Source organism: Stylophora pistillata, chromosome 10 (assembly GCF_964205215.1).
Source record: "Stylophora pistillata chromosome 10, jaStyPist1.2, whole genome shotgun sequence".
NCBI lineage: Eukaryota > Metazoa > Cnidaria > Anthozoa > Scleractinia > Pocilloporidae > Stylophora > Stylophora pistillata.
Window position 1 is genome coordinate 6,945,703 of NC_142528.1, and position 8,845 is coordinate 6,954,547.

Consider the following 8,845-nt stretch of genomic DNA (forward strand, 5'->3'; position numbering starts at 1 on the left):
CCGCAAAAATTAAACTTCGGACTGTGAAGCACGTGGCTACAGGAACTAAGGTCGAGTGTTACATAAAGGAAACAGGAGCGAACAATTATTTAACTCCGATCCTTATTGAGTTCATATTCTTATTTTGTAAATTATTGTTTAGGTTGATAAAGCTCATTTTAGGACAAAGAGAACGAAAGATAAACCTAGTTCTGTGATTAAAACCTCTGTTTGCTACAATACTACGGTATTTTACTGTTGATAAGTTTTCAACCTCCTTCCACTCTTACTAAAATTAGGGAGCTTAAGATACAGACGTTTTCGGGGCGACGGCGGCGTGACAACCCAGGTAAACTGGATCAGAGGTTGCCGTTTTCGCGCCATAATTGAAGTTGTTAAGATTCTGATGACGGCCAGCCTTTGCGACTTCTTCGAAGTTCGTCGAGTTTCGCTTTATAAATTGAGGCTTTTTTGTCGTAGCATAGTTACGTTTGAAGAATTCCGCCACCTCCTCGTCCTTTACTACGACGCTAATCTTATTATCAATGAAGAGTTCTTGGTTTTGTATGAAATATTTCCGTCTAAAAACCCTAATTTTCCAAATGAAAATCTCCATAGATCTGAGGTGTACGTTTTCGAGGTGCATCTACGAATTGATAAAGGGAATGGCAGCAAGCAAAAATTCCCTTTTATGTTAAGAATTCAAGTTCTGTATGCGTACGTGTCCAAAACTTACCTCGACGATTTGGACTTCACTGTGTTGCCTCGGTCAATTTAACCTAAAGAGAAAACAAAAGGTCTCTTGAGTTGGCCGAGACATCGTGTAATGATTTGTGCGAAATGTAATAATGCAATCACTTTAATACAAGTGACAAAATTGGCAGTATATTAAATAAAAAAAACAAGATCAACTCATGTTTTCACCACGACGGCAAACTCACTGATCTCACGTCCCCGACGTGAGGGCGACGGCGGGGCCGCATGCGCAGTCAATCTCGCTCCAATCTTAATCGGTCTCCACGTCGCCGTCGCCCCGAAAACGTCTGTATCTTAAGCTCCCTATTTTCTTCTGTTGACGGTATATAATATTCAAAATGAGTTACAGTCAAACCTACCAAATGAAATTCAGAGGGGTGTTTTTATCGTTAATCGCTGAAACCACACTGAGTATTTATAGAAACACTTGGTGCTTACTTTGTGTAAGAAGGAACCGGTCGAGATGACAATTACCTCGAGTAGAGGTAACGATTTTATATAATTTATAAGAATTTTTTTAGACCCTGAACGATTGAATCGCATTTGTTTCTTCTTCCATACTATTTTAATCTCTATTGATTGTTTGATTACAGAAATTACCTTGAAACTGGCATTTTCGTTTACTTATATAACGAAGTGCAGAGAAAAGATTTGAACTCTGCAACAGCATTGCGTGTCGTTCTCCTCAAAAGGATATCTGCTGCTCGTTAAAAACTATAGTAAGAGTACACTGTGACCTCGACAGACGATCCAGATAACGGGAAGCAGTAATTACACCTCTTCTTGCTTGTTCAAGGCGGATTGAGAACAATTCCTCTAGTCTCGGTTTTTCCGGGCCAAAGACGAAGTTGACCTAGTTCTTAGCCGAGCAGCCATATTCTCTCCTCCTGCTGACATACTTTCCATGAAAATTTGTCCTTTAAGGCGCAGAGCTCCCTCTGATATATCAAACCATGCTCAAAAATATATCGCCATATGATGCAGAGATTAGCTTTGGACTTCTCAGTGATAAAAAGTAGTTGTTCACTTCTTAAATTTATTATCTTGGAAGGAAAGAGTAAGGATATAGACGGACTGTTTATTTTCTTTTTTCTGGTTAAATCTAGATGTCAATCTTTTTCCGATGGGCGTGAACATTCTGGTCCTGACCAGGCAGCAGGCTTATGTACATGTTTTTTATTACGCATCAGCCATGCTCTATAATATTTCGCCATATAATGCATTGATGGCTTTGGACCCGACCATATTTGAGGGGGATAGATCACTACTTGGCTACCTTCTTGGGCAAGAATAAGTAGTTGAGTTGATTTTTCAAAGCCACTGTTTCCAAAATGCAAGTATTTGATGTAGGTATACCGACTTGCGTTCGAGTCTGCTCTGTCAGCTGGTGCAATGATTACTTCATGCGTTTCTTGAGTTCCGAGATACGGAGAAATGGTTTTATTTCCAGAGGTGAACTTTTTTTTGGACCGCTGCTGGGAAAAGGTGGGTGTGAAAAATGTGAACGTGCTACCTGCGTCGTTGTCTTACTACCGGCACGAGTAACTTAACAAGGCACAGTAGCCTCTGGAGAAGAAGTAGTATAAATATAAAGCTGTTGAACGTTGGCTTTTACAAACATTTCAGTGAAAGTTGTGGTTTTCCAGGTTTGACCTTTATAAAACGTCCTTTAAATAAACAAATATTCAAACACTACACTTTTCTTTGTCGCACATCTGCAGGGATGTATGATGGGCTATGCCCTTTGCAGATCTTTCGCTCTTTTTTTGTCCTAAAATGAGCTTTATCCCTCGAAGTACCATGCCATTCAATTATGATGCATCAAATTATGATCGGAGTTAGATAATTGTTTGCTTATGTTTCGTATATGTAACACACGACCTTTACGTTTTTTCCTGTAGCCCTGTGCTTCATAGTCCAATGTTTTATTTTTGCGTTTTATTTCAGTAGACCTCATTTTGAATTAATTAGCGTTATTCTGCACGCAAGAAACATGTTTCTGAACTAGCAACATTCCGCTTACATTTGGTTCACGGTTCGGTTAGTGACTTATATTTAAACAAAGATCTCTTACGCGAAGTATTTCAACGAAATGGGAATAGAGAAACCCCGAAAAACAAATTGTAAACAATTAATCATTATTAGGTGTTGACTTTGCTGTCAAGTTCCATTGCTATTGGGTGAGCAATGCAACAATTTTAGGACTGCAATCCCCTTTTGTGAAACAGCAATATGGACGGTAAATGTGAACATTTTCGAATAACTGACGGCACCGTCATTTTATCCAACTTTAAAATTTGATTAAATCGCACTGAATCATTTCCCCAAAAGATCCTTTGGAGATCGAAAAGAACCACACTACGCCTTCCAAAAGTCAGATTTTCAGTCCATTATTTTTTATAGCACATAGTTAAATGACGGGTTACTTTTGACCTATTTAATCTTGTTAGAAAATGGTCGGTTAAATTCAGTTCGATTGTGTCGGTAAATAAACGATCAAGAATTGCTCAAATTGCTGTCAACATATGTAATGATGTTGTTTTTCAAGATTTGGTAGTTTTTATCGGTCCAAGTGTTTTCAATTCGTGGCGTGACGCGCCGAGATTCGTTTGAAATTTTGAGCTTCAAAAGTGGCATTTGGACGAAATTCAGTTACTATCGATTTTCTCGATAATAAATCGATATTCAGCCAAACGAAGTATGCAGTGCTTTGTTTCATCACCAGGCCTGCCTCACTTGAGAATATGAGCCGAATCGATTTTTTGGCTGTTGCCACCAAATGTTTGACCATTGGTAACATTCGTTCTCAAAAGCCGTCCTTTATGGAAAGTTACGTTAAGGAAAAGATGTACATACACTACGTAAGTTTTATTTGAGTTCTGCTGGCGTTTATTTCATGATTACACTTGATGATAAAATATCATGCCTAAAAGTAAATGATGCTTATTGATGCTTCATTGTGATAAAATTCATTCACAGGGATGTAGGAGAAGAAGAAGAAAACAAGGTGACTCTCTAAAGTCAGGCTAGAAAACAAGTAAGGAGCTCTAAATCTTGTTGTCTGAATCAGGGTCAAGGGTAACTCCCCCTCTAGAAAGGGCTAAGTGTTCAGTGATTTTGAACATGATGTATTTGTTATCCGTCGTCGTTACCGGGGCGTAGTGAACGGTAATCTTAGCGACGGTAGTTATCCGTTTGCAAATTTTGTCATTGAGTCTAACTTTTGGTCGAACCATCGAGGGTCGAGGTTCTTATCTCGAGGGTATTTCGTCGAGGGTCCCTTTTTTTGTTTTTCTTTTTCGCAGCCCATGTTCCTAGTCGAGGGTCCCTTTCTTCTTTTTCTTGGCAATAGAAAATACGAGTCATCGCATTGCGTGAGACCGGATGTCGACGTTGTTACGAAATCAAGACAAACTAGTTTTGTTAAAATAAATGGACTTGAGTTCAAATGGGTCTGTCAAATCTGCGAGCCAGCGAGCCGTGCGAGCCACTGTGCGAGCCATGCGAGTCATGCGAGCCATTTTTGCGAGTATTTTTTTTCTTTTTCTTTGATTGGTCCAAGGTCTGGGAGGTCGTCGATCATTTTCGCGCCCGACTATCACTAAACTAGTATCGTTATAAACCGTCCACCCGCCATCTTAAAAGCGGAGATGATCCTGGGGACGAGTGTAAACGTGTACAACCTCCCTCGCAGGGTACTCTCTCTTTTCCTGGGAGATTAATTTTAAACTTCGTCACAAAAGAGCTTAAAATTGAAATATATCCAGAAGAAATCCTCATCCCGCTTCCGTTGCCAGAACTATTGCTAGTGCGTCAAATATGAAAAATGCTCTGAACATCTGTATGTCGTGCCAAGTCTTGCGTCATAGTAATGACCGTTCTGAGTTGGACGAATTTTTTTCTTCGTTTCATATTTTTGTTATGTAGAGAAAATTTTATCTCTTGAAATCGCTCAGGATCCGCAAAAAAGAAAAATTCATAACATTTTGACTGTGGTTCGCATGACTCGCATGGCTCGCATGGCTCGCGTGGCTCGCTAGCTCGTAACACTTAGTTCAAATGCGACCTTGAACGTCACGTCCACTGTCCGCGTCCCGGTTCTTTGGCTGACAACGTCGACCTGTCGTTCTATATGAGCCAAGAAAGGCTGTAAAAAAATATATTACACTGCCAATTTCTTTTTGTGTTTAAGAGAGAGAATGTGTGTCTGAGTTTTCTTTTATGGCCATCTCGAGAAAGTACCCATGAACAACGGGTGAGAATTGAAATAAACCTCACTACGTAATAAATGCCATACATTAGGAGATTCACCCTTTGACTATAATTATTTCATGGGTAAAAAGTGAGAAAACATGTGACTGAAAGTGCAATTCCCACAAACAGCTCTGATAGGCAATTACGCTACCTTTTCAAGCCAGATCTTATCGATAGAATTTTTCTCTCCCCCGGGGGGGGGTTCTTTAACAACGTCAACATCCGGTCTCACGCAATGCGATGACTCGTATTTTCTATTGCCAAGAAAAAGAATAAAGGGACTCTCGACTAGGAACATGGGCTGTGAAAAAGAAAAACAAAAAAAGGGACCCTCGACTAAATACCCTCGACCTCGACATAAGACCCTCGACCCTCGATGGGCTCGACCAAAAGTTAGACTCTTTGTCATTCCTAAATCTGTCCTGTCCCTTTATTGTGGTTTCCGTGTGGGCTTGTCAGTGTTTCCTGGATTTGCCGCACTAGTACGTTTCCAGGGGCATAATCTGGCATCCTTTACGTTAGTTAGGGCACTTCTAGTGTAGGCCTTGTGGAGTCAACTTCGTCAGCCGTCTTGGCTTTTAGTTCTATCTACACTGTGCTTATCACCGTCAAGGTTCTTAGGCTAACATTGGTGCGTGTGCAAACCAAAGTAAGTACGGAATATTTTTTGCCTTCAGTACGTTTGCGTTTTCAGCCATTTGTTATTGGCGTAACTATCTTCTATCAGTTTTCTACTTCACGCGAGAAGTACTAGAGTTTTCATCATAAGACTATTCTTCGGTTACTAGGAGTTAAATTGCTTGTAGTTTTATCACTTTCATTAGTTGCAATTGTGTGCACGTTTGTTTATTATCATTTCTATTACCCGCTGTAGTATGTTGCAATTTCGCATTTGCTGTATGTCTATTGTTCACGATCGTACGATTTAGGTCGCTCGCTCTGGTTTATTGTTATATGCCATTTAGCTAAATAGGACTTTATTGTATCCATCACCTTTCAGTTCGAACCGATTTACGATTCACGGTCTATAATCTACGATAACGTCTTGTCTGACCTGCACGACCTTTGCCTTTTACCGGTGTGTCGTCGTGTAAAGTCTCTACCTAGTCAGTTAGGAACATCGAACTCCTCTTCAATAAACTTACGTTATTCTCAGTAATTCTGTCGAGTTCGTTTCACGCTACGCACCGCGTCTTATGTAGTTTACTTGGATCATTTCGCTCCTGGCGTTTCATCCTTGTATTCTACAATACGAACATCTAAGAACTTCTGGGAATCTATTCCGGCGGTAAGAATCTCAGATAAGGTCAGAGAGAGAAGTGAATTCGATGGGTTAGGTGGAAAATGCCGATTGTGGAAAGTGTGCAGTGCGGAGTGCGGAGTGCGGAGTGCGGAGTGCGGAGTGCGGAGTGCGGAGTGCGGAGTGCGGAGTGCGGAGTGCGGAGTGCGGAGTGCGGAGTGCGGAGTGCGGAGTGCGGAAAAATTTATAATTTTATAAGAGAACTAGTGGGAAGCACACAGCAACTTGCCTTGTAGTATTGGGTTTATTAATCGACCGGTTTCGACTTCATCGGGATAAAACTACAGAATACATAGGAACTTATTTTATACTAGACCTTGTCAGAACATGTCACGTTCCTAGCTTGGGTGTGAACAACAAAACACCCACAAGAATAACCACAGGATATGATTAAAATCCTGTGCTAGAAGGTGCTTTTGGGGCTTCACGGTTTTAACGTTAAAACCAAAAAGGTAAAAGGTAAACAAAAGAATCAAATGAGTGAAACATTAGTCTCAGTATGTTGTAGCTTAAGCATAGCATTTTTTCACTTTTTTCGAGTGTGAAAAGTGCGGAGTGTAGAATATATATAAAACAAAAAGACATAAAAATATATACCTGCATAAAAATTGTCTTACTTGGGTAATACTGTCATTGTCTGCAAGCAAAATATCAACCTCACGCTGATGTTGTTTTCTTTGGCTAGTTAGCCGTTAATATCATATAAATTGACAGAAAGCGTCTTGAAAAGATTTTTAGTCACATTCGAAAAGGTGTTAACGTTAACACCTAAATGGTTCAAATCTTGCGAAATATGTTACTTGTAAGCTATGGGTAGATTCAATTGAATTTGCATATTCACAGATGAGTACAAGTTCGCATGGACTGCTTGTTGTTATTGACTGTAATGTTTCACTCGTTTGATTGTTCGATTCTTTTGTTTACCTTGTTGCGTTCTTTTAGGCTTAAAAAAGTAATGTACTGTTTAGTAGTGAAAACGCAATGATGCATCGCCTTAAAGGAAATGGACTGCTTGTTATTATGGTTCATATCGTTAAAACCTACTCCTTACCCACACTCCGCATTTTCCACACCTCATTTTCCACACTCCTCATTTTCCACACTCCCATTTTCCACACTTCCCACTTTCCACGCTCCGTGCTTTCCACACTCCTCATTTTGCACACTCAGAATATTCCACACTCAATTTTTCGCGCCACAAGTGCGGCGCTTATTCGAGGGTGGCGCTTATTTAAAAATTGTACCAGACAAATTTACTTCATTTGCTTCTATATTTTTATTCAACAGTACACTTTCTATCTGTCAATTTTCCTATGGACTGATGTTAAACTGATGGTAAATCTAGAATTACGAGAGAAATTCATGCGGTGAAAAAACCCCGAGCAGAGAAATACAACCACTTTGAACTAAAGAACATCACATTTGAAGAATATAAATTGCCGATGCTGTGTTAAAATTGTTTTAGAGTGTTTTTCCTGGTTATACGGAATTCCTTGCATAGGGGGTGCGGCGCTTATTCGAGGGCGGAGCTTATTAACTTTTTTTGTCCCAGATGCGGCGCTTATTCGAGGGAGGCGCTTAATCGAGGGCGGCACTTATTCGGGTAAATACAGTATCCATTTTAGTCACGACCAAAATAATAAGGGCTGACTTTTAAAACCGAGGAACTCCGTTTTCGTCGAAGAGATTTTCCTATTTCCAGTGGCTCTAAGGAGAAAATTAATTTTTGAAAACTTTTAGGGGGTGTACTAAGTTTTTGGAGTTTGTTCTGTAAAAAAATTAAATATAAATATAGAGGCAAGACCAATACAACGTAGATAAGTAAATTTTAAGACGGAGCACTATATTTCTGCTGGCCAAACCAGCCTTCTTCAGATGCATTGGGAATTAACAGAGAATTGGGGTGATGCTTCATAGATAGCTGTATGATGTAACAGCGGAAATATGTAAAACTAATTTGATTGACAATGAGATAACAATAAAAATAGAAATAGTGAGCAAAAATAGATATGAAGTAAGGTAAATTGGATAAATAACTAGAAACTAATACATTTCTTCGCGAGCGTTAAGGCCATCTGGATAAATAGTGTTGCCTCTTGAAATTAAAAATGCTTCCCTGGCCTTGCGTATCGAGTCTCTCTTGGAAAACACTTTTTCGATGGCGATTAGCTCCATGTCGTGAGCAGAGTGGTTAGGAGAGGTAATATGGTGTTCTGCCGCTGTAGTAGGTTTAGATTTAGAGTTAGGTTTATCAATGGTACGGCGGTGTTCATTAAAACGGTCTTTTAAACGTCGTTTAGTTTCTCCTATGTATTGTAAGTTACAGCGGTTACACTGAATTAAGTAGATAAGGTTTTTAGTGTCACAGGTCAAGTGAGATTTATTGGGACGTGCTTCGCCGGTAGAAAAAAGGTATAGTTAGTAAGACCGTCAGAGATGTAGGGGGCAAGTAACGCAGTTTCTACCTCAACGGAAAGAGCCGGGGCAGAGTTGAGGATGGGAAGTGGTAGAATTAGAGGGGAGTTTGGCTGTTACTAATGTGTCGCGAAGGAAAAA

The 8,845-nt window shown here is 39.9% G+C and overlaps 1 protein-coding gene across 1 annotated transcript in view; it reads left to right on the plus strand.

Moving 5' to 3' along the window:
- Window positions 1-8,845, plus strand: part of LOC111345785 (uncharacterized) — a 304,322-nt gene that overhangs the window by 76,756 nt on the left and 218,721 nt on the right. The window lies entirely within an intron of this gene.